The 26,136-nt window shown below is 35.2% G+C and overlaps 1 long non-coding RNA gene across 1 annotated transcript; it reads right to left on the minus strand.

Annotated features, from left to right (window-relative positions):
* Positions 1-8,423: 8,423 nt before the first annotated feature.
* On the minus strand, positions 8,424-15,356 carry LOC137854309 (uncharacterized). Its single transcript, XR_011095083.1, has 3 exons — positions 13,088-15,356; positions 9,209-9,498; positions 8,424-8,542 (listed from the first exon to the last, which is right to left on the minus strand). It is a non-coding gene; the product is annotated as an uncharacterized lncRNA (long non-coding RNA).
* Positions 15,357-26,136: the final 10,780 nt, after the last annotated feature.

Here is a 26,136-nt window from a genome sequence, read left to right on the forward strand (position 1 = left end):
CCACTCCCCTCCCTTTTTATTAGCTTCACTAGGAAAGATCTCTGACAGGATCAGACTCATACAGCAGCATGTGAATCTTATGTGAATACCATATTGTTGCAAGGAGAGATAAAATCCTTAAGAACAACAGATTGTATTGTGGAATACAATTTTGCTTGCCTGAAGTCGGTGGGATTTTTGTTTTCTAATTTAATACACCATTAATCAAAACATTGACATACTACAAAAATAAATAAATAAATAAAATCCTTCTCTATTTTCCGGATTATGAATATGTCTAGACAAGAAATGAAAGCAGATTGTAACTTTTGGAATTGAGTTCTTAACTTGTTCTAAGAAGAAGTAGTCTTGTAGAAACACATCTGCTGCATTCTTTACAAATTAGGAAGTAAAGGAATACTAAAGAGATGATGAGTTTGAAACCAAACAAAAATTCCTGCTATCTTAGTTATTTAAAGTTCAAATGTTAAAACTGGCTCAAACAAGAAGCATTTTGCCATTGCCTATTACAGTTTCTCATAAAAATATGGTGGAGGGATGGAGATGGTATTGTTATGGGGTTTGTCACATCTTCTGATGTCACCGCATTGGGTGATGTTTGACATCATATGATGCCTTTTGTGTTCAATAAATACCAGATTTACTGTTAATTCAACAGGAAGGTGCAAGTCTTGCAAGTCTTACAAAATCAATACTCTTCAGGTATGTGTGATAAATTGCCTTCAGCATTAGAAGTGTAAAATTCATTTGCTGAAAATTCACTTAGATACACATTCAGAAAACTTATGACCAAATTGTATGTACTTGACTATCACTCAGTCAGAAAGGTGTTTTGCTTCTTTTTAGAAATGTACATAAACATATTTCCTCTCCTATTGGCTTAATACTAACTGTGGTAAGTAAATCACTTTTGAGTTCATCGTTTATTGATCTTTAGTTCTGTGTCTGGTGCAAATTATTATACCAGTTTAATTTACTTGTATTTTAAGCCACAAAAACTGTGATTATGATCCTGATAAGAGTTTTCATTAAAACATTTTCCTTTAGCAATGCAGAGAAATTGTAAGATGTGGGATATATTGGTATTTCAGTGAATAATTGTAGTCTGATGAATTATTTACATGTGAGAAATCACACAGAAAATAATTTAAATCAAAAGATATGCTTTCCAAAATTATTAAAAAAAAAAAAAAAAAAAAAAAAAAAACAAACTTTTAAACCAACAAAGTTGCTGGGAGTCACATTGTATGTGGTTGTCTCCTATCACTCTGTACAATAATCCCTCTCATCCCTTCAGAGAGCTCCCATACTCCATGAAAGACATTTGCTTTCCCCTGCACAGCTGAAGAAATGCTGTAGGCTGGGCTTACCTAATACCTGAGAATATATTTAATTGCATAGTAGTCCTAGTAGGAAAACAGGGAAGATGGGAATTGATACAGAAAATGTAGAGTGCTGTCAAAAAAAAAAAAAAAAAAAAAAAAATTAGAAAAGGGTGTTATTTAAATGACTAAATATAGTTGAAAAAAAGGGACCTTAGCTACCCTATCAACATTAAGCAAGGATTAGCAAGTAAGAATTGGCCATTGTTGCCATAGGAAGTGATGGGATCACAGTGATCCCAGTCAGAACAGGTCAGTAAAGAGCTGGCAGTGCAAGCGAGGTAATGTAGCAGTGCAGATTCACAATATCATAGTAGCAGATGACTTCCAAGTAGACTCAAAATGTATTTGGGATTTTGGCATTTTCAGAAGCATGATTAGGTTTAAGATAAGTGATGTAATTGAGCCCTACTTCTGCTTGTACTGCTTACATACTACTATTTACTATTGTGTTTTCCATCCAGTAACTTTGATTCGAGATTGCTTTCCAAATACAGAAATTTTCTATAGTACTGTCACTGCCAGTGTCTACAAGGATGTGACATACAATTCCTAAGCTTGATACTATCAAGCAGGGTATGATTCTGTAAAAGTCTATCTTTCCTTAATTTCCTCATTGGTAAGGGAATCATATTTCAATTTATTGTTCACTTAGTCTTTGTAATAGAGTTTCTTCTTTTAACCTTCACCAAGTGCTGCACACTGAATCAGAAAATACAGTGCAGTGTGTCCCAACCTACACATCCAATCAACACTTATTTCAAACTTATTTCACTCTGCTGAAATCACAAGTTACTGCAAGCTTAATCCATATTATTAAGTACACTTTTGAAATAAAACTCAGTCCAGTAGCCACCTCTAATTTACTGGTGCTTTTTTTTAAATGTATTTTGAAAATATTTTCTAACATTTTCTCTCTCTCTCTCTTTTTATTTTATTTTTTTTTTTAATTATTTTTAAGTTATATTGTTAAAATGGTTATAAGCAATTAAATAAGGAGAGAAAATCACAAAACACTGAAGTATGAATTAAAGGGAGATGATATTAAACCCTGGAAACTTCCTGGAAGCAAACCTGGCAATTTATGAAGGACAATGAGGCAAGTAAAGCACTGAAGAAAAAAATATTTTTGTTTGTTTTTCCTTCACATGGTTTGCAGCATGAATCTTGCATGCAGAAGGTATTTGGGGGTAGACACGGGAATCTGCTTCCACCCACTCCTACCCCTCCTAGACTGTGAGTTCCTGGAACTCAAATTTTACACAGGTGAGATAATTTTAGGTGTAGATATACAATGAATCAGAGTGTGTTGAATCAGTTCCATGGTGAGTTAAGATGTCCATGTGAATACAATCTTTGTCAAAAAAGCCCCATGGACCTGATTTTCAACCTGCCCATTCTTTAAAGCACTTGCAAACTTACACTAAAAAATATACCTACTCACATCCAGCAGTGCAAACATTTGCATTAACGCTTGACCTGCTACTTAACACTACCAGTACACAAGTGGCAGAACTGGCATTCAGGCATTCAAAAGACAATCTACACACACATAATACCACATGTTTGTGCAGGTGTTAAACTCAGTCAAATCTGTAGCCATATGTACATGAAGGAATAGTTTTGTAAACATGTACCATCAAAGGCCAAGAACAGACTTGGCTGCAAATATAGTCCCTACTACTTCAGCACTGGCGTAATTTTACTTACATAGAGTTAATTGATGGCATAGTCTGGGAAATGAAAGACATAAAACAATAGCAAATATTTTTAAAGGTCTTATAATGCATGCTGGCTAGGAACAGTACCGTGCATTCTATATTACAAAACAGTCTGGCTTTTTTCATCTCTCTGTACACTTTGGGACTAAATGAACTCATGAGTCCACTATACATGCTTATGAAAGCCCACTTAAAACAGCGAACAAAATCACTCTGAAGCTGAAACAAATCAAGACACTGCTCATCTCTTACAGATTTACCTAGTATGGACTCCTTTACGAACTGTGTATGTTTTCTTAACTCTACTTGGTAACAAGCAATACTGTTTATAATAATAACATCTTTGGTCTACAGATGAACCTGCTTGAAAAGCAATAATGTTTTTCAACACTGTAAATGAGCTCTAAGCAGAAACTAACATTCAAAAGGAATTGCAGTTCCTATCACACTTCCACTTTATTGCAAATACCAGTCACACCAAACCCAAAATCTACCTCTAAAGAGCCTTGCATTACTTTACAAAAAGAAATTGAAGGTCTAGACAAAAACAGAATGCAGATTTTGATAGCAATGTCACAGAGTTCATTAAGCTCTACTTCAAAAGGTTTTCCCTACATTTATGTACCAGTAGGTGAGTACTAAGCCATGTGAAAGGTGTACTCCTGCTAAATCCAAAGGTCTTTCTGTAGGGATATTCTGTAGGGCTCTGTTCTCCTACTGCATGTTTAACTTCAGAGTAGCTCTAGTGATTTCAAGGAGAAGCTTATGGGGAACGAAACAGTCCTACTATACCGTTCTTTAGAATGTGCTGAATATAGATAAAAGTATTTTTTAATGAATATGCTTTTATTCTTATAGGGAACTTTAATCTCTGTGTTATAGGCCAAGGGGAAAAGTCAAGGAGTAATCACAGGAATATATTGCTCTAGAGTTAATCAAGTGGCAAGGATGTTATAGGATAGAATCTCATAAGAAATATCCTCAGATAAAAAGATTAGTGCATTTAAATTGAATGAATGGATAAACAGAAGTAGATTTATGATAAAGAATGTTTTTATTATTACTTCAAAGGGTATACATTTTAAAAACTTAAGGGTAAAGTTAAGAGACAGGATAATTTAGGGACTTAAATGCAAAGGACAAACCCAACAGAGAGTCCTTTAAATAAGACATAAAGACACACACACAAAAATCTGTAATTTGTCACCAAATTGAGAAAAATCTTTTAAGAGAAGGCTCTCCAACCTGGCAACCCACTCAAAATAATACCAGCATTAGGAACAGAAAAATGAAATGAGCATTTGGGAAAAAGGGAAGACTTAACATGGAGTAAATGCAGCAACTAAAATAATTAGTTATTGTATAGAACACCAGCAAAAAAAAATATATAATATATATAATTAAAAATAATGTCAATAAAAAGAACAAAGAAAATGCAAGTGAGGCCATGCAAACAGAGGGGCTGGTATTAAGGATAATCTACAGGTAGCCTCCAAGATACTTGGCCTTCATTTTCAAAATCAACCAACCAAACAAAAAAAATAGCATTGGTCCAATGGTTCCTGACAAACAAATAAGCGCCAAAAACATCTCTTTTTTCACCTTTCCCTAATCACCAAACTAGCCACTTTCTCAACACACAGGACTGAGTATCCAGTATGCAAGAAATCAGACTACCAATATTGAGTTAAAATGATTTGAAATGCTTCAGTAAGGTCTGTGAATGGAATTTAAATTCAGTTAACAGTCATGAAGAATGAAGAAAGGCAAGTTTAGGTCTGTTAGACAAAAAAAATAAATAAACAAATAAATAAAAAGAAGAAGAAAGACCTGAGAATTACAGCACAGTCAGCCTAATAGTAGTAGCTAGAAAGATAATGAAACATGTAATTAAATAATAAACGTATAAGTGTTTGAAGGATAATGAGATGAGAGGAAAGAACATGCATAAATCTGTCAAGAGCATACCATGGCAAATCAATTTAATTTCCTTCTTTTAAAGGGAATGACCAATCTGAAGAAGTAAGAAATCTGACAATGGGGAAAATGCTGAAGCATTTTGTTTCAGCACTTTCTAGACTAAATATTCTGTTTAGGAAATGCTGAAACAGTTGCATTTAATATTTTTCTGAAATCACGTTCACATTTCAAAAATTTGGTGTAAATATGTCTTCAAAGGTTATATAATTTTACAGAACCTAAACCAAAACAAAATACTTCATGTTGTATCTCTCATCCAAACACAAATATTTTTCCCCATACTTTCAACTATAAATAAATTGGAAGGGATTCAAATGTTGCTATAATCAGGCTGATCACAGAATCATAGAATGACTTGGGTTGGAAGGGACGTTAAGGATTATCTAATTCAAACCTTCCTGCCATAGCCAGGGACAGTTGGTTTCATATTCCCCAGAAAAATGGAAATAATAATCAGCTTAACTTTATTGAGCAAGATTTGAATGAAATATTAAACAAGCTTCTTTAACTATACATAGAACCAAACACTGGAACAAGACAGCTAAAAAGGTTATTAATGTTTTCTGAAAGGCAGATCAGAAAACAAACATCGAACATTGATGGTGATGGTCTCTCTGTGTCATTCTGCTGTTGAATGAAAGCATGAATCCAGTGACATATTGAGATCTTACCCAATCTTGTATTGCTACTTAGCCTTTAACATCCTTGACAGTGAATGCAGTGATGGCCAACAATTTTGTTGTCACCATCATCTTCAATTCAGGCTCAAGATGTGTGTATGCCCTTTGGATCAAGATCATAATTTATGTTTCAGTTACTGCAAAAACTATAGATTTCTAGTACAATATTGTGTTTAAAATGAATAAAACCCTGTTAACTGCAAAGATGGAATGGCCCAATGTGGGTGTCTTAAGAGGGTAGAAAGAAAAAACAACATCCTAACAATTTCCATGAGTAGTTAGATGTTAAAAAAAAAAAAAAAAAAAAAAAAAAAAAGCATTTCCACTTAACAATGTTGAAGTTATACACATTAGCAGTCACTTCTGTAAATGTCCATACTACAAAGTTAAATAGTACAATAAATGAGAATGTGTATATCTAGGACACCAGTTCATTAGAACTAGATTTTAATTTATTATTTTTCCCACACAAATCATGCTTTTAGTAAATCCAAAATGTTTAATGAAGACATAGCCAGAGAGATAGCTGTGTCGAAACTGGAGAGAGAGAGAGAAGATGAGTAAGAAAGAAAGCGTAAGTTTAGTAGCTGCTGTGTGATATATAATACAAAAGAATGAAATTAATGTTGGCTTGGTATGTGTAATGAAACGAGAACTTTTAGCAATCAGAACCAGGACTGAACAGTCAAGCTGTGTAGTTACAGTCGCAGTTAGAAGCATCAAACGGATTCAAAGGTTTGTGGATTTGGGACCTATACTGAAACAAAATTTAGAGTCTTTTAAAAGTTGTCTGAATTTGAATTCTATGCTTGTAATCAGCACTTCACTTAAAATTTCCACTTCCAAGTAGAAAAGAAATATTTTTTCCTCCTCAGAAAAGAAAAACTTTCTTCTATCATTGCTTGCCTCCAGTTACCTCTGTCTACTCCCATTTGTTGAATTCCCAAGGGTATTTGTCAGAATGAGATTAAGAAATTAGAGGGAACCATATTATGCATCTGAGGAACTTGGCAAAGAGACTGTAGCTAATTGAGATATTTCATGGACTAAGATGCCCTGGCTCCTTGCCCAGTCATCAGACCTCTTGGAATAAGCAGTAAGATCATTAATTTGCAAATTTAATACCAGCTGACCTTTGAACCCCTCTTTTTCTGAGAATAAAAAGAATTGCCTGGTCCCTATAGCATGGAAGAGTGACACTTTAATTCTTCTACTTTTCATTCCCTTGCCTTTTGCCTAAACATTAACTGTTTATCTTTTTCTTTTTCTCTTTCTTTTTCTTTTTCCTTTTTCTTTTTCTTTTTTTCTTTTTCTTTTTCTTTTTCTTTTTTTTTCTTTTTCTTTTTCTTTTTTTTTTCTTTTTCTTTTTCTTTTTCTTTTTCTTTTTCTTTTTCTTTTTCTTTTTCTTTTTCTTTTTCTTTTTCTTTTTCTTTTTCTTTTTCTTTTTCTTTTTCTTTTTCTCTTTCTCTTTCTCTTTCTTCTTCTTCTTCTTCTTCTTCTTCTCTTTTTTTTCTTTCTCTTTTCTTTTTCTTTTTCTTTTTCTTTTTCTTTTTCTTTTTCTTTTTCTTTTTCTTTTTCTTTTTCTTTTTCTTTTTCTTTTTCTTTTTCTTTTTCTTTTTCTTTTTCTTTTTCTTTTTCTCTTTCTCTTTCTCTTTCTCTTTCTCTTTCTTTTTTTTTTTATTTTTTTTTCCCCACAGGTGACTGACTGAGCTGTTGATGGAGATTAAATAATTTCTCTAACAACTTCAGTGGATTTCTGGGATTATTTGATGCCTTCATGTAGCTATCCTGCAGGTGCTTCAGACAAAAAGAATTCCAAGTTCTATTATTGCTTTGGTCTTTTCTGGGGTTTAGATATGAGTTAGGGGTATAAATGTAACCTTATTTGTATAGACAAGTAATATGTGTGGGTCTACATTCTATGGTCTATAATTGTGTTTCATTTGTCTTTGTTTTCCATATGTGTGCTAATAATACTTTTCAGTATTTAGTTCTTCCTTCTTGTTATGTAAAATTTTATGCTGTATATACCATTTAGAGACTCCAGTAGTTTCAAAAAATGTTTGAAATATCTAAGAAAATCACGAAGTTTAACACAGACAAAACTCTGAGTTGATTATTTTGGTTTTTGTTTTGTTCTGTTTTTCTCTTACCCTATTGGTTTCAGGGATTCTTCTTAGAAAAACATATTCCTCCATTACAATTAGACCTGAGCAGTGTAAAGAACAATGTTTTTTGTGTGACAGTTCTTGTCTATTGACACATACAAATACCATTTTCCTCCTTCCACAGACAATCTTGTACAAAGGAATTCAACACATTCAACACATTCAACAATTCTCTACAGTCTGAAGCAGCAGCATAGAGTAAGTCAGTTTTCTTCATCCAACAGCCAGACTTCACACTGCCTCTGTTCCCTGCAGTACTTCAATCAGTGGAGCGTTCCTGGTTAACTCAAGTTTAGAAACTTCAGTCATCTTCAGAGTGACTTTTACAATCTTATTTTATTCGGCCACCAGGAAACCATGCTTCTTTGTCCAACTTAAAAAGTCCTGAATGCTTGATTTTTCATAATAGGGGTGATTTAATAGTATATAACTTAAAATGGAAGCACTTATGAGTGTGGATGCAGATCCCAGCCCCTCACCACAGGAGTGACTGGCCTTACCCAGTCAAGGTAGGCAGCATCATCATCTTCTTCTGACACACCTCATTTATAGTGATAATAGCAATGGTATCTGTAGGAAGCCTTCTCTGGAACATGGTGTTGGATCAAGTCCTGCAAGGGACGTGACAGAGGAGCACGTAGTTTTTAGATACTTATCAAGTTTGAGTGCTGAGTTGTTTATCTCTGTGTGTTAGCACTGCAACATTAGTGGCATGTGCAAGGTTAAAATCTCAAATGCTAATGTCCTGAAGAACATTAAACAGTGAAGTGACAAGAGCGGTCAAGAGCTCTCTATCTGTGCTTCTTTATGACCCACTTAATGTTAAGTTATGACTTGCCTGTGTTGCCTCTGGCCCTTGATAGCTAAAGATGGTATCAAACTAGAGATTTCCAAGAAAGGGTATGGTTGCTTATACTGTCTGCAGATTGCTTGATCCATATCCACAGAAAATTCATGGATGATATCAAACCAGAGGTAATGGTGAATGCATAAGAGGGCAGCCTGCCACAAACAGTCTGAGGAAATGGGCTGCCAGGAATCTTGTAAAATTCAACAAAAGAATTTCCTAAGTCCTGCAGCTGGGGAGAAACTACCTAATACAACAGCACAATATGGGGACAGACAGACTGGAAAATATCTTTGTAGGCCCTGAAAGTTCTAGTGGACAACAAGTTGATCATGAGCCAGCAATGTGCCCCTGTGGCAAAGAAGGCCAACAGTTTCATGGGTTGTGCTAGGAAAAGCATCACCAGGAAGCAGAGGAAAATGGTCTTTACCTTCTATTCATCTCTGATGAGACATCTTGAGTGCTGGGTCCAGTTCTGGGGACCCCAGTACATGAGTGGTATGGATATACTGGAGCAAGTTCAGAGAAAGGTCATGAAGATATGTAAGGGACTGGAGCATCTGATATGAGATGACACTGAGAGAGTTAGTATTGTTTAGACTGGAAAAGAGAAGTCTTGGATGGGTTCTGATCAATATGTGTATAGAGTTGATGGGGGGTGGTAGAGAAGATGGAGACATTCCCAGTGGTGCCCAAAGGTGAAGAAGCAGTTGGCACAAACTGAAATACAAGAAATTCCAGTTAAACATAAGAAAAAATCTTCTTTACTACATGGATGATCAAACAATAGAACAGGTTGCAAGAATATTGCGTAGTCTCTGACCTCTGAAATATTCAATATTCAAGCCCTGACTGGACATGGCCTGAGAAATCTGTTCTAGTTGACCTTGCTCTGAGCTAGACAATGTCCACATGTGACTTTCAGCCTCAGCCATTCTTTGATTCTGTGACATTGTTTAGGCCTCCCCAGTACAAAAACAAAACAAAACAAAACAAACAAACAAAAAAAGACACAAAAAGTACAGGAGCAAGTGCAGGGATAATAATGGGGCAAGAGCAAATGAAATATGTGGAGGGGCTTACAGAAGTAGTTTTGTTCAATCTTAAGAAGAAAAGGCTGAAGGGAGATCTTGCTATCTTCAGATGGTAGAGTATAAGACACAATGGAGACAAACTCTTCTCAGAGATGCAAAGTGAAAAGATGAGAGGCAGTGGATGCAAGTAGTAGCAAGGGAAATTACTATTTGTTGGGAGGAATGGATTAAAAGTGGAAAACTGGAGAGGAGGATGGGATCAGAAAGGAAGACTGGAGAGGAGGACTGTAAATACACTCGTGATCTTGCAGCTGGGAATGCATAAGGTCTGGGGAGGAGCAATGTAGAAAAACATAAATTATGTCTACTCCTGTTTGTGTTGTGTGTTTGACAAGTAGCTCATCTGTGCATAGATAACAGGTGTTTGGTGGACTTGGAGATTCCCTATTGGATGTGCTTGAGCTCCTGGCCTTGGTACAAAGAACAGAGAAGCACAGTGAGAATCACAGCATGGTGGTAAAAACTGTGCCTGAGCAACTCTTGATAAAAAAAAGGTGAAACCAGAAGGCTGGCAATCTCCTAGCATGGACCCTGTTTAGTGGTTCCTGCATTTCTGTTTGTGTTCCTGTGATCATATACTTTTGCTCAGGTGCTGTTTCAGGGATTCCCTGGTTGGCAAGGTCACGAGAATAAATCTACTTTTTGCATTTTAGTTGTGAGTATGTTGTTGTTTCTGTTGCCTACCTGTGCTTAAAATTAAAAACAAAAAAAATCACGAGGAAGATGTTCAAACATTTATTTGAATTGTTGTACAGTGAAGTTGTAGAATCTCCACCATTGCAACTATTCAAAATTTCTCTGGACAAGGCCCTTAACAACCTCATCTCAATTGCCCCTGCTTTCATTGAAGGATTCCATTAAGTGATTTTCACAGGTCCTTTCCAATAAAAAATATTCTATGATTGTGTGATTTTATGATAGTAGATAAAGCAATGTGCATACTGGGAGGTTTTCAAGTCTTGGACTTATTTCTTTCTGTCCCCCACTCCCACTTTTCAGCCAACATACTAATGCACCACATCTGATTTTTATGTAATGTATTTGTTTCTTTTTACAACTCCTAGTGATGTAATTGCACTCAGCTTCACACTGTCCTTTGATAATTAGTTTTCTTACCTTGTAAGATAGTGTTTCTGCAAGTTCTATCTGTTTTCCTGTCTTTTATGAAGAGAAAATGTCACTTGTCTGTATTACGCACTGAAAGGATTATTTTTTTTGTTTGTTTGTTTAATATATAAAAGACTGAAGATTCATGAGAAAAAGCTTGTTTGGTCTACCTTTGGCTAAAAGAAATAAATTTCCATCATTTCCAACATATCCAACAATCTGTTGTCTTGATAGCCAACATATACAATTTTAGTGATGCAAAGTTTTTCTATGACACCACAGATTATAATCCTATGGTATGTGCTAAGAATATAGAGTTGGAACCAAAATTTCATAAGTAAACCACAGATTACTTTATATGCATATAATTAAAGGATTATCGACCTTGTTATCAGTACAATACAGCTACATCTATTCTAATAAAACAAGACTAAGGGTGTTGCACAGCAGTGAGGCTAAGAGGCATGGAATGACCTGTGCTGCTAGTAGAGGCTGTTTTAACTTTCAGAGCATGAGGTATTATACAAATTTCTTGTTTGACACAGTCACAGGAGTCAATGTTCTGACTTAAAGGGAAATATACAGGGAAAACACTAGCAGGAAGGGGACAGATGTGTGCCGCAGAAGAATTCATGCACTCCTGTGCATGAGTGATACTATGTTAATGAAGGAAAACATTCCTGTGCACATTAATATTTGCTAGTGTAAACTGTTCCTGCTTTCTTGACTTCTCTAAAATCAGTAGTAACTCTCTGTCCATCCATTTTCTAGCAGTAGCAGATATGGAAAAGAAAAGCATTTCAATACCTCCTTTTTGGCTTTCCTATATGAAATAGAGGGCCCAAATGAGCTCAGTGTCTGCTCCTCACTCTAAGTACCTAGTGAAAATCACAAGCTTGGCTATATGAAGGTTTATTTATGATCTTCATTTTTAGTATTGAAATTTAGTCACATAGGGTAAAATAACTGAAGAAAATACCAAAAGTTTGAGCAGAGCCAAGAGTGGACCTGATATCTGTTGTGAGTGATTCAGGATAGTTTGGATAGTCTGGGGACGTTTAGGTTGGAAAGCAGGAGACATTTCTTCTCAGAAAGAGTAATCAGGCATTGGAACTGTTCGCTGAGGGAGGTGGTGGAGTCACCGTCCCTGGGGTGTTTAAGGAAAGGTTGGATGTACTGATTAGGGACATGGTTTAGTGGGTGACATTAGTAGTAGGGTGAGGGTTAGACCAGATGATTTTGAAGGTCTTTTCCTACCGTACTGGTTCTATGATTCTATGATTAAAACAGATTAAGACAGTCTGGAAGGTTCAGCGTAGCCCTGTGGGGCAGACAAGAATTTACTGGTTTAGTTCATGAACGTGAGCTTTCTTGCTTTCCTAGCACAATACTGTTGTAGAAAGTGATGCTGAATAACTTCAAATGAAATAAAAACAAAAGCTGATAATATATAAGCATATTAAATGATTGCTTCCTGGGGTTGTTTGGGAGCAGGTAGGAAGAGGTAGATTGGTGTGGTATCTTCATACTTATCAGACTGGTAGGAGAGCAACTGAGAACAGAAAATAATGAGGGACAAGTAAAGAGGTATTGGTTTCTGCTGAGGAGTGGAGAGGGTGCATTTATTTATTTATTTATTTATTTGTTTATTGCATGAAGAACTTTAGTCATGTGTGAGTCTTTAAAAAAAAAATGATAAAGATAATTAAAAAAAATGTATAGTGTTATTCCTGGAATAACTATGTGAAAGCACTCACCTCAAAAGCAAAAGGTACATCTTCTACTTTGCCTGTTTCAAGTAGAGATGGAGCCATTTTCTCTTCCTGACAGCTGAGTCAAGATCAACAAGCACTTAGTTATGCTCAGTGTAAAAATGTCACCTCTTTCTAATGGAGCTGTTTCACTGTATAAAAATCAGCTACATCAGGAGACAGGCTCCAAAACAATCTCACCTGATAGGGTGATATGTAAGATATGTAAGGACAAACAGGTCAGATTAGACCAGGTGTCTAAATCAAGTTATGAGTGTCCCAAGTATTAACAAACTTTGAATCTGATTAACTGGCATTTTCTGTCAAAAAAGATTCTGTCAGAACTGCTGTACTCACCGATTAAGTTTCCACTGAAATTCACAGAAAATAAATTTTTCTCCAACAGAGACTGGAAAAGAAACATTTGTTAGGAAAGAGGACAGGTTTTCTGTGACAGTTTGTCATCTCACTGCCAAATGAGAAACAAGAACAAGTCATGAAGAGCTCCCAATACCTTACTCTTTTCTGAACACAACAACACACGCATTTGAAAAAATGTGTGCTTTGTGTTGTGAGTGTTTATAGCAAAGGTGACTAATTTCACACAGTTTTCAACTAGTCATCAAGGAATGTGTACCTCCAGGCACAAGTTTTCTGGGATGTGATAGATCTATACAACTCTCTAATACCAAGGCTTAACTTTAAGGTCTGCCTAAACAATAAAATTATTGTTCTAAGGACTAGGAGCTAAAATCTCTCTAAAAAAATAATAATAATAATAATTTAAAAAAAAAAAATCTAAAATGAGGAGCTAAAATCTCAGCTCCAGCACCTTCCACAATTTGAAACTGACATTTGCAGAAGGGATTTCTTAAGCCTGAGATGTTAATAGTTCTAAAAGCAAACATTAGGGAAAGAAAGAAAGAAAAAAAAAAAAAAAAAAAAAAAAAAAGCTTCATTAAAAGATCGTTGTGTTAATTAGTACAGAAAAATGTTGGATGCAATGTGCTCTTCACTATTTAAACTATTTGTTTAAATTTTGTGTCTGTCTGGACAATAAAACGAGTTTGCTCCCAGTTCTATTTAGCGTTGATTTTTCACTTCCTGCTTCTCACCATGAACTCAACATTGTTATCTTTGGTTTCTCTGCTCTGCACGAGATGTTTAAACAGAAAGCCACAATATTTTTATTGAAACTTTTTATAAAACCAGTAATGAAATGTCTTTTGCCCTAAGTGGTTTTTTAAGCCACTGTGCTACAATATTTCCAGGTAAAACCCTAAGATGGTTTAACGAAATCACTGAAAAGATTTTTATGGATATGATATTTATAGAATCACTCTATAATTTTTTTTTCTAGAGGAGGACTACAGAGTGTCCTGCATGGTGTACTGATCAGTTGCAGTTTGAGTCTTAAATAAATCAATTCATTTCTTTCTATTTTAAAAGTTACCCCTGCTTGTGTATTACAGTAATGTTAGAAATGTAATGCTGATTTGAAATCACTTGGAAGTCATATAAACGACTATTGCATATTGTCTTATTAAGACACAGTTTTAATGTAATTCCAAACAATTCTGTTCAGCTTTCATCCACAAAGAGCAATAAATACTGAGATGAACTGAGAGCAGTGTACACTTCATCTGTTTCCATAATTTAACTGCAAATTGTTTGCTCCCATGTACGAAATATGTTTTTTTGCATCACTGAGTTGTCAGGGTGAATTGAGGAAAAAAGCTCCCTTCCCACATTGAATAATCTAAATTTTTGTTGTCCAGTCAGAGAAAAAAACATTCAGACATTGAACTGTCTGAACTGTTTCTAAGGATTAGAAAGAAAATATTGTTTATTGCTCCAGTTGTGGGTTGTATGTCTGTTGTAAGATGACTAGACACACTTGTGGCACTTTTTTTTTTTTCCTTTCAATTGATGGCCAATTTTTTATTTTTATTTTTTTCCCAATGGCATCTTAGCTATTTCAATTTTAAAACCCTTGTTTATGCTGAAATTTATCCATGCTCAGATTAACAAATCAGATGAATATTCTGTGCAGGATGCATAATTTTGTCTGCTCTTTCTAATATGTTTGGAGGAAATGTCCCATTAACAAACAATAAGAGAAAGATATTTGGATGAATAAGGAACAATAGAACAACTGTGGTAAATAATTTGGAAAGTTCTGTCATAGATGTAAAATGGTATAAAACATGAGTGTAAGGAATAGAATTAATTGGGAATTTTCACCTACTATGCCTTTTTGTTCTGAAAAACAGGGGATCAAAGATCTGTGTGCATCAGTGACGCTGTTTTTGGTAAAAATGTTTTATGACTTAAATCAGCTAAATCTCAGCCTGTAGACCGGTTGCTACTTCATATTCAGAATTTGATAGCAGCATCTTCTTGTCAATTTTTTCTGTATTTGTAAAAATACACTCTGCCATAAAGCAACCTGTTCATCCACAGGTGCCAAAATTGAAAAAGAATTTGGGAAGGTGGCTTCTGTGAATGAAGAGGTGTGAGGTTGATTTCATTAGGAATGAGTTTCAAAAATATGCACCTCCTTCTTTTAAGAGATTTATCAGAATAACATGAACAGAACAAATGAGTAAATAAGGCTATATTCAAGTATTTTATTATTATTATTATTATTATTATTATTATTATTATTATTATTATTATTGCCTGCCTGAATTCTGAGCCTTTTGCAGCCTTCAGGAAATAAAACCCCATTAAGTTGATCTATATCATCAACTAACGTTGAATATATATGTTAACTAAGTGTCATTTTAAAAGGGTGTCATGAATGCAAATATGTTAATGGTTAGGAAAATCTTTCTACCAACTTACTTATTTTTGCCTGCTAGTGATACCTACAATAAACCATGGCTGAAGGAATGTTGAAAAAAAAAAATAAAAATTTTCTGCTTTTTCTTTGCATATTAGAACCTATTTGAGCTATGAGTAGAAATATCAGTTTAAGCCTGATAAAGCATTTCAGCCTTTACATTTTTGCACATAAAAGACAAACTTTTCATTGGATTATTGTTTTTCTTGTAAATTAGGTGAGATCTAAGAATTAAAAATGTGGAATAAAATATAATCTAACAAATGAAACATTTAATTCTGTAGTGCTATATTTTCCGCAATTTAAAAAAAAAAAAAGACAGTTCCATTTCACAGTGATCTTTCAAGTGACCTGATCTCTAGAGAAGTTCCATAATAGCAAACTGAAAACAAAAGACACTCATATTACTTACCTGTTCAAGATAATTCTCAGGAAAAATTCTGAGTGAATTATGGGATCAAATCTGTGTTTAGCTAAATAGACTTCCAATAACATTTTCTGACATAAAAAAATAAGAATATTCTGAATATATATATATTTCAGCTGTAACACTTTTCATTTATTTTTTAAATAAAAGTTTACAATTTAAATAGAACAAAAGATTCTTAAACACTGACACTTTTTGAATTTGATACAATGCATAAGATCATAAAACTATTCATTAGGTGGAAATTTTGTTTTTCCAAAAGTAATCAATACACATCTCACTAATTAAAGTAACATTTTAATGAAAAAATATGTAATTAAATTTAAGATAATATTCCAATTTAAAGTGAAAATTTAAATCATCCTGATCTCAGTGATGTTCTGGTCTAAAGTCATTATTTAGCTTGGAATGATTTGTAAAAACACCCTTTTTTTTTTTTTTTGAGAATGATCCAAAGGTCATTGATGATAATGCAAAGACTTTCACTGGTTTCCAATGGAAAGACCAGCCTAGTGAAGCTATTGTGTCCATCAGTTCTGTCATTTCAGCAAATTAGGAGAGCTGAACTGCTTCTGGAGCTGGAGATAAAGTGCATAGGGCTTTTCTTTTTGAAGAGTTCATATGCACTTTAAAATGACAATAAACGTTTTCTATACGGACCAGTAAGCAAAAGACAGTTGGAAGAGAAAACTGTATTCTTTAAATGTTCATGGTTTTCCCCCTGCAAAAGAGAAAGAAAAATATAAGGCAATAAATTAAGCTTTATGTTATGCATTACCGTGTATTACTGAGCTTGTAATTTAGTCATTATGATTCCAGAATGCTATTACATATCTTGGATCTCTGTGCTGAGTCCTGAATCAGGACATAGGCAGTGAAAACGTAAAAGCCTGGTTTCCCACGCTCTGCATAAGCTATTGTTATAAAAACAATTAGTTGGCAAGACTAATATCTGGAATAAAATAAGTTGAACTCTTTGAACACCTGCAGAGATATGAAGAGAAAGCGATCTGTTGATTTTTTTGTTGCTGAAAAGTCCCATGGAACCTTTCTAGTGCTCACTGTTATCCTAATCACCTAAGAGGTCGCCTAATTATCCTAATCATCTAATAGGTCGCCTAGGGCATGAATTGCCTATCCACAGTACACACCTTACATTTTAGTGTTTTTCAAAGAGAAAAAAAAATATTAAAAAAAAAAAAAAGATTATTTGTTTAAATATATACAAAAAAAATGTTTAAGTAGGCAAGTATAGATTATTAATGCTGTAAAATCTCGTATAACATGTTATGTGATATAGCTGAGGTAGCTTAGAGTTTAACCGCAGGAGCTTCCAGCTCACTGCTAGCTGGCTAATGTGAATGTTAATTCATTGTATACACTTATTCAAACAATAATTTTTCATACTATCTCATCACGTTGTTATTAGTTTCTTTCCACCCTGTATTGCATGGCATCCCATTAGTCCACACACAGTTTCAAGTGATGCATGCTATAATTATGTAATGTTGTATCATGCATTATCACCTGGGGCAAAAACAAACAGCAAAATTTTTCACTGAGGATGCAATTAGTGAGTAAAGCTAACTGAGCACCTTCCACAGTGGTTTGCAGGTCTGATATGAGTGCCATACAATAGCTACTTAAGCTACTTAGGCTAGTTGGCAGAGCATGATAGAGTTGCTTTGAGTAAACTGTTTTGATTTTGTATGAGGAAGTTTCTTGTATTTTAATTGATAGCTATATTGTACAATTAATAAGCTAAGCCTATGAAATATAGTAGCTAATAGACAAAAGGCCTCTCTCTCCTATTGGAGATACCTGTGAAGTATATAGTAGAAGGAAACATTCAACATGGTGTCTGCTGATCCACAGCAGGACTCTTCTGCAATATATAAAAACAACATCTGCTTAGAGCAGGGGAACCATGTGCAGCTCAGTAAGATATAAACCTCTAACCAGAATGTTCAAAGCTGTATTTAGCCACACAATTCCCCATTAACGTTAATAGGAAGTGTATGGTTTTCATACATCCCTTTGAAAATTATATCCCATGAACTACTTTGAAACAATATATTCCCACAAACGTTGACTCAGAAACCAGTAAAGAATACTGCAATTGCCATAATTCTGAATCACTGCAGCTTAAAAAGGTGGACTTGTTTCCCCCCAAATCCATGGGGCTCATGGTTTAGAAAAGAGCAGTGCTTTTCGATTTTATAAATAATGCCAATGGGATCTTCATTGTTTTAACAGCTATTTAAGAACAACATATTTTTTCTGCATATCTGATGATAAGAACAATACTATTAGAAGAGGAATTCATTCTGTATTTTCATTTCTTAGAAATAATGAGATTTATGTATTTTAATTATAAGTGGACTGTTTTTGATTTCAACTTTATTTTCATGGTGTGAACATATGAAGCCTGTTTATACATATATGTGTTCTAAGGAAAAGAGTGTCCTTCTCACTATCTTGATTTTTTTTCTTTCTTCCTCCATTATAAAATAAAAGAAAATTTAAAAACCTTACATAGTGAGTAATCAAGAAAAATATTTTGTGATTTGGATGAATAATTTGTTCACATTAACTGTGAATGGCTGAAAATTTTCAAAAATTATTTATGACTTACTGATATGCATTTAGAAGAACAAAAGGGACCATAAATGTTCTTGTTGCCTTCCTTGTGTTACTGATCACCCATTAGGAAGGTAATCCTGCAACTTCAGTATCTCTCTGGGGTTTGCATCCAGTCTAATTCATTCAACACAAAACTGATGATGGTTGCATTCTAAAACATTACGATAGGAGATGAATGTTGTATTAAAACTGTTGTTGTCCTCTGCCCAAGGATAAATGTCACTCATAGGAAGACAACCATAGAAATTGAATTTGAAGATGAATATATTAAAAGAAGGAAAAAAGGTTAATTACTCATTTGATTTAATTGACTTAAATTCTCCAACCTGCATAAAATATTACATAAGACTTAATGTGTGTGGTATCTGTAACCTATCCTTTTTTCACTGCCTTGTCCCTGCAACAGCTTGTGTTCAATGCAAAAAAAAAAAAAAAAAAAGCAAACAAACAAAACCCTTTATCTGTTCTCTGGGAAAACATTAGGGATGTAAAACTCCTATTCAACTGTTTTATGTAATATGTTTTATTGATTTTTTTTTTTGCTTCATGCAAGGAAGTATGTTTTAGGATAGGTAGGAATGAAAGTAAGACATTGAATAGAGCTCCAAAGCTAAGAGCTTTGGATTTCCAGTTTCAGCTCAAAAATTTTTAGATCATTTCTGTTCTGGTCTGTAATTCTTTCTCCAAGCTTTATCAATGTGAGGAACTAATTTGCTGAAAATGCCCTTGGAAAGTCCTCCCAGGTTTGCAGGTAGATTTTATTACAATGAAAAAAAGGTTTCTTTCTGGTGTCAGGAGGAAATACTAAAAGTGCTTGCCCATGACAGGGATCTTCAACATGATGACATCACTTGCAATTCCTCTGTCAAGATTTCATGTCTCTGAATGAATACAGTGAAACAGCTCTGTTTTCTTTCTTTCACACGCACAAAACACCGTGAGTACATCTGGTTAGCCTGATCACTGACAGCTCATCAAAAAAGAAAAGTGCACATTGCACAGTTTTAATCCAAATGAAGTGAAAAATGTCATCTAAAGAGAAAGACTCCCCTGACCTTGTGTCTTCCAACTTTGTTTGCTATGTTTATCCACTCCTAATTTTAAACAGAGAGAAAGAAAAAGGTCATCTAGGTTCAGCATAAACAACTGGAAAAATCAGAGAGAAGAATAATCAAAACCCAACATCCTATCTGTGAAAGTGGAAAATATTTCCAGCTCCCAAAATAGAGTCCATTAATCCCCCAAAATGGTTAACAATCAAGAGGTTATAGAGCAGTTTGAAAGATGATAAGATATTGAGCACTTCCTTGGGATCAGTTTATGCCCTCTGAAGTTGTAAAGATGTGCAATGATGGAAAAAAGAGGAGGTGGTCAGTCCACAGCAATGGGTCTATCACACACTTCAGAGTTTGTTGCTATCGAACACCTGACAGTGAACCATGTTGCAAACTGGTGGGTTGTGATAGGATGCCAATGTGATGCAACACAAGATGCTGAAGATATAAACAACAAGGATGTACTTGCAAGGTGTTTGCCAAGAAAGCATTTACCCTGCTATGCTATTATCATTATTGTTTAGTACATTTGTACTTGGATTTTCTTCAAAAGCTAATAAAAATTATAGCTGGGAAAGAAGGATACATCTGCATTCATGTGAATTCCTTTAATGGGAAATTGTCTGGCTTGTCTTCTGCATAAAATATTAGTCATATACTGCCTCTGGATAACAAAGTGGGTTTATTTGAGGCACTAAGTTTCTATTTTGTGCAGCAGGGAGAAAATGAGGAAATCATGTTCAGGTTTTATAAATTCAAGAGAAATAATATCTTTTTTTGTTTCTTTTAAAGTAGTTTGCTTGGAGTTTTTAGAAACTTTCCTCAGTAGGAGACAAATTATCTCTGAAAGTCCAGGGTTGCAAACCTGCTTTTAGCTTTACAAACAAACAACAACAACAAATGGGCAAGAATGTAAAAATAATGCTGGAATAGTGGGAGAAACATATAGCTTCTATAACACTATCCAGTTTGTGAGTCTAGAATGGATTCTACTGATATAGTAGATATCAGTACTGGTATACTCATATATCCCTGGACATACAGGGATAAGCTGTGATTACATCAGGAATACGATTCAGTGTAACCAGACTGAGTGAAAGCATCATCTACCAGATTCTAGCAGGGCATCACTAACACCATGGGATCAAGCAGTACCTGTGTGTGTATTCTTGGTTCAGTTGGGAACAACAGTACAAGAGAACAGTGAGGTCAGTGTTAGACTAGTCCTAATTTTTTGATGTTAATTAGAGCTTTTCTCCTGATTTATACCAGCATTGGACACCAGTTCACCCTTTAATTTTACGAGAACCAAGTCCTGTGAACAGACCTCAGTACATAAAATAGCAATAACCTTCCCAGCTTTCTAAGAAACAGAAAAAAATATATACTTCCATTGATAGATAACAGATGATGCAAACATTTCTATATAACAGAATACTTTTTTTTTTTCTTTTTTCTATTTACCAGCTACAAGCAAGGTAAATGCAATTTAGCAAAAAGCTGAAGAAAGTATATTTGTATTCAGAGTAAAAAGAAAATATCATAAATTTTTACTAACACAGAGGATTTCCTTATTGTGGAGACACCAAATATGACAAAATTTTTGAAATAACTGATGATGCAGAAAATTAGTAGTGTCTGTCTATGACATCAGTTACAGTTACAGAAACTCTACAATTAAAAGAGCAGGGAATTAGCTTGTGACTCATCGGTATGGCTTATGATGTTCAGAAACAAATGTAACATTTTTATGATCCATTCCACACAATAGGTCTATATCTAACAGTAAATTAGGAAGTGCCAGGACACTGGTACTGGAGATGGAAGTCAATTGCCTATATTATTAAGTTATTATTAAATACTCCTTGGCTTAGTTTTTGCCTGGAATAACTAGTGTTGTCCTTAAAAATCCCAGAGGTTTGGAAGTTGTCATACATGTTGATTTACAATGATTTGTGGTCCCATGTGTCCCTCTATGTGGTATGAAAGAGGTTATGAAGCCTATTTCAGTGCACAGTCATACAAGAACACTTGACAATCTATTGAAAATTGAGTTTGAAGAGTGTCAGAAATACCAGCGTTTTTTCTAGGCAGACAATGTCTTCAGCTTCAGCCAGCAAGTGAGAAAAACTAATACCTACCAATCATGTCTTGCTTTACTTTAAAAAATTTGTCTGCTATGAATTAGGGGTATCTGATGGTAATTACTAACGTTTTTAAAAACTGGGCTCTCTTATGTACACAAGTCCCAGAGAATTAACCAGTCTGTCTTTAATATAATTTGATCATTATCCAGGTTTCCTATACTATAAAGATAATATTTTTACAACATTCTTCAGGGTCATATTGCTGACATAACTTATTAGTTTGACAGACTGTTATAGAAAATAGAGTGGATCTAATTCTGCCTAGAACTCTCAGCATTTTTTTGTGTCTGACAACAGGAAGCATTTGTCACTAACTAACCATTATGAAGAGAAAGATAAACTGAGGCTGAGAGGGGTTAGAGAGCAGATCAACAGCAGAACCTGGAGAATGCTCTAGATAGCAAATAAAAAAAAAAATAATAAAATAAAATAAAATAAAATAAAATAAAATAAAATAAAATAAAATAAAATAAAATAAAATAAAATAAAATAAAATAAAATAAAATAAAATAAAATAAAATAAAATAAAATAAAATAAAATTTAAGGACCTGAAGGACCTGTCACTGAGATCAGCTGGCATCGCTCATGTATATAATTTCAGTTTTCATACCCTATAAAACAGCCCCATTTACACTGTCTATTAGGAATGGTCACTGGACTATGCTAAACCCTGGATTGTGTCCAGGTGTTGCTTGGGAAAGTGCTAGCTGGCCGGAGTATTCTGTGGTCCGCGCTGGCAACAACAATCTGTTGACTGGGACAGTAATCAGATTCATGCCTTAGCGTGGTTTGGTTTACTGTCACAGGAAGAAAGAGACTGGTTGTCCAGTCTCCTCCTGACCATTCTGACAATGAGAATGCTCACCTTCATCTGAGTACTAAAGAGATCTAAGTAACAAAGTGTGCCTGAGTAGTTTATTGCACAGGACTATTATACAGGAAATATTATTTTAGGTATGCCAGCATTTTTAGGAACGTTAAAATGTCTGACTCATGAAAAAGCATTTGAGAAAATTCATATCTTCTCTGATATACTAAGTCTTCACAATAATTTCTTTTTCTAAGAAACTGTAAATACGTCTGTCAATCAGAACACATGTTGAGATAGAGAACTATGCATCTGGCATTTCGTATGTGGAGGTCAGGAGTAATGTCTTTCTGCATTGAGACTGCCTATGATTTCTTTGTTATGGAATAAAAACTGAAGTATATCTTCTTCAATGGACAATGTTATAGAAATGGCTCTGCAGTTCAGATTGTGTTCTCTTTTTCATTGACTTAAATCCGATGTTTTCATATACCTTATTGTGTGATGTAAAGTTGGAAGAAACCTAGTTTTATTTCAAAAAGTGCTTCTTGAAGCAGAAATTAACATTTTAAAACTGTCAGGTATGTCTAGAAAATGATTTATATTTCCAGGTAATGTGGCCTTTGGAAGCACAGTGTATATATATATTTGGGACATTCAGAGTATTTTTTAAACACTGTACTTTGAACTGCTTAATCATTTTCCCTTTAACAGGAATTATGTGGTTAACTCCCCTCAAAACATACCGCATTAAATATTTGTCTCCAAACCCTTCAAAGATGATAAACTATATTTTAACATTGCATGAACAATTTAATCTTTTATTTTGAAGCAGCTTGTGCATATGGCTAATAGAAAAAGAGCAAGAAAATTAATCCCCCAAAATATGTTTATATATATGACCTTTGCAGTAAGAATCCCCAAAATTTTGACCAATAAATTTGGGTTATTGCTGAAAAACTGAAATGACAAGCAAGGTTCTTTGGCAAAGGATCTGAAGTGAGAGTAAGAAAGCTGAGGGCTTTGCAGTCAGTACACCATCGGCCTTTTTTTATCTGTACCACATTGTCCACTGAAGGAGGCCATTGGTTTCACTTTGATTAAAAGCAGATGCTTAAGACAGATGTTTGGAGTTCAAAAGAATAGAGTGCACGCTTATGAAATGCTTCCCTGCAAGGCGCTCAGGGCTATGAAAACAGGTACAGAGTGTCCTCAGGTTCAAATTTCAAATATTCTAGGTAGAGGGGAAAAAAAAAAGGAGCATTCACCTCATACCCTACAGACAGTTTTGTGTTTTTTGAGACTGCTTGTACAATGTAGTCTGATTATACTTGAGCTTTGTCTGTTAATTTTCAGGGGAAAACAAACAAACAAATAAACAAAAAGTTTTATTACTGTATTATTACTTCTGTAACTCGAATCTCTTCATGTCCCCATGGTGGGTTTAGGAGGAGGCGGGATGGCAGAATGTCAAACTGCTGCTGCCATGGGGGAGAAGGGGTGCTGTAGTCTGAAGACAGCTGCATTTCTGTTATTGTGGGGCACCTTCTGATTTTTTTAAGTAATCACTTACCTATACTAAAAAAGTTCACTGCTATATTATTGAGGTGTGTATAAAATAGTTCAGTTGTAAAAAAAAGGTGAAAGAAGCCTCAGTGTTAGGGCTCCCAAGTCACCTCCAAGCCTGGGGCCCCTTCCCACTTTCCCAGGACCCCACATCAAGGCTGCAGCAGGGCTGGGTCCAGATCCCATCAGCATTGCCTGCCCTGCCTGGCCATGGCCCCCCCCCCCCCCCCCCCCGCCCCCCCCCTCCCCCGAGCTAGGCCTACCTGTGGGCCCAGGTCCTGGCATGACATCAGCCTGTCCCAGTCTCAGGGAGGTGCTAGGGCTGCCATTGTGCCCCTGGCTGCCCTGCTCCTGGCTGGGGATGCCCCCGCTTCAGTTCCTGGGCCCAAAGAAAACACCAGTGCCAGCGTGAGGGCAGTGGCTGCACCTTTGGTAGGAATTTAAGTGGCTACCAGACAGAGTCTTGCCAATTCCATAATATTGAACTCTGCCAGATGTGGAAAGCAGCACAGGCACATACAAAGTGCTCCTTGGGGAGTGGTCCTTGTTTCACTCTAACTTGCAGACCTTCTCTGGAAAGGGTGGCTGTGGGCTTCCAGCTGCATGTGCATCACCATTTTCAAAGACAGCATTTTTTATCAGGCCTTTAAAAAAGCCCGAAGCTTTGGAGTTGTTGTTTGTCAGATCTCATGGGCTTTAAAAGTAAATGACAGTTGCATTCCTGGATAGATTCCCTACTGGATGAGCACTATGTTTGCTATAAACATGACCATTTGAAATGCTCCAAAGTCTTTGTAAGCAAACTTGTCTGGCATTATATCCTTGACAATGCGTGTGTTTTCCATTTGCAAATAAATTTCTGTGTCCCACAGGGGTTATAAAGGATTCAGAGGAACAAATATTTCTTTTCCTACATTATTTTACCTCGTTTTAGGACAAACAATTGTATAATGTGAGTGACTTTAGTTGTTTCTATAAATATGATTATAATGTACTTTTTAAAACCTTTTATCCTTTTTGGGAACAGTGTAATCTGTTATGTGTTTTATTGGAAACACATGAAAAGGGTCCTCCATGGACAAGCTGAACTGGAAGTGCTTTTTGTTACCCAGCATAGTCTATATGCAAGGAACAGGAGAAAACCTGAAGGCACACAGAAAGCACCCAGCAAGCTACATATTCTCAGTATTTTTCCAGTGACACTGCAGAAGCTCAGAAAGTTCTTGTAGGTGCATAGTGCTTGTACTGTTTTGGACAGCCAGGATAAGTTTTAGAAGGGATTCTTGACACTTTATCTTGAATTATTCTCTTCTTTCTGTGAGTCTGTTGACCTTTACTTGCACACTTTATAATTCTGACTTGTGTCACTAGAAACCAATTTAGGAAGAAGGTACAGAAAGTACCAAGGATTACAAATTTAGGACCATTATCAGCAAGAATAACAGGAAAGATAAGACACCTCTGAATGAGACACAGAAGATGCATCCAAAGGTCAGAGAGAAAATCAGGAGAGAATGGAAACCCAGAAGCCAATGGATCACATGGTTTCAGGTACATGAGAGAAGAACCTAAGAGATACTGGCCTAAAAAAGTGGCACGGATAGGGGTCACTAGAATGACTTCAATAAATGTGTCAGAGGACAGTTCTGAATGAGACACGGGTAGGGTGATTTAGCTTTCTAGAGAAATACACTTGTATCCAGGGAACAAAGAGGATTTTATGATACTCAAAATTAAGATACAAAAGGTATATATGGCTTGGGCTGATGATTTCATAGGGAAGTTGTATAAGGGGACAAGGAAGTGACACAAATATTTCCTAAGAAATAAACTAGGTACTCATATAGTCAAAATTTACACTATCCTGTTTCTATCCTATTCTATGATTGTGTTAATTATTCTCATTTAAAATTT

The sequence above is a fragment of the Anas acuta genome, chromosome 3 (assembly GCF_963932015.1).
Source record: "Anas acuta chromosome 3, bAnaAcu1.1, whole genome shotgun sequence".
NCBI lineage: Eukaryota > Metazoa > Chordata > Aves > Anseriformes > Anatidae > Anas > Anas acuta.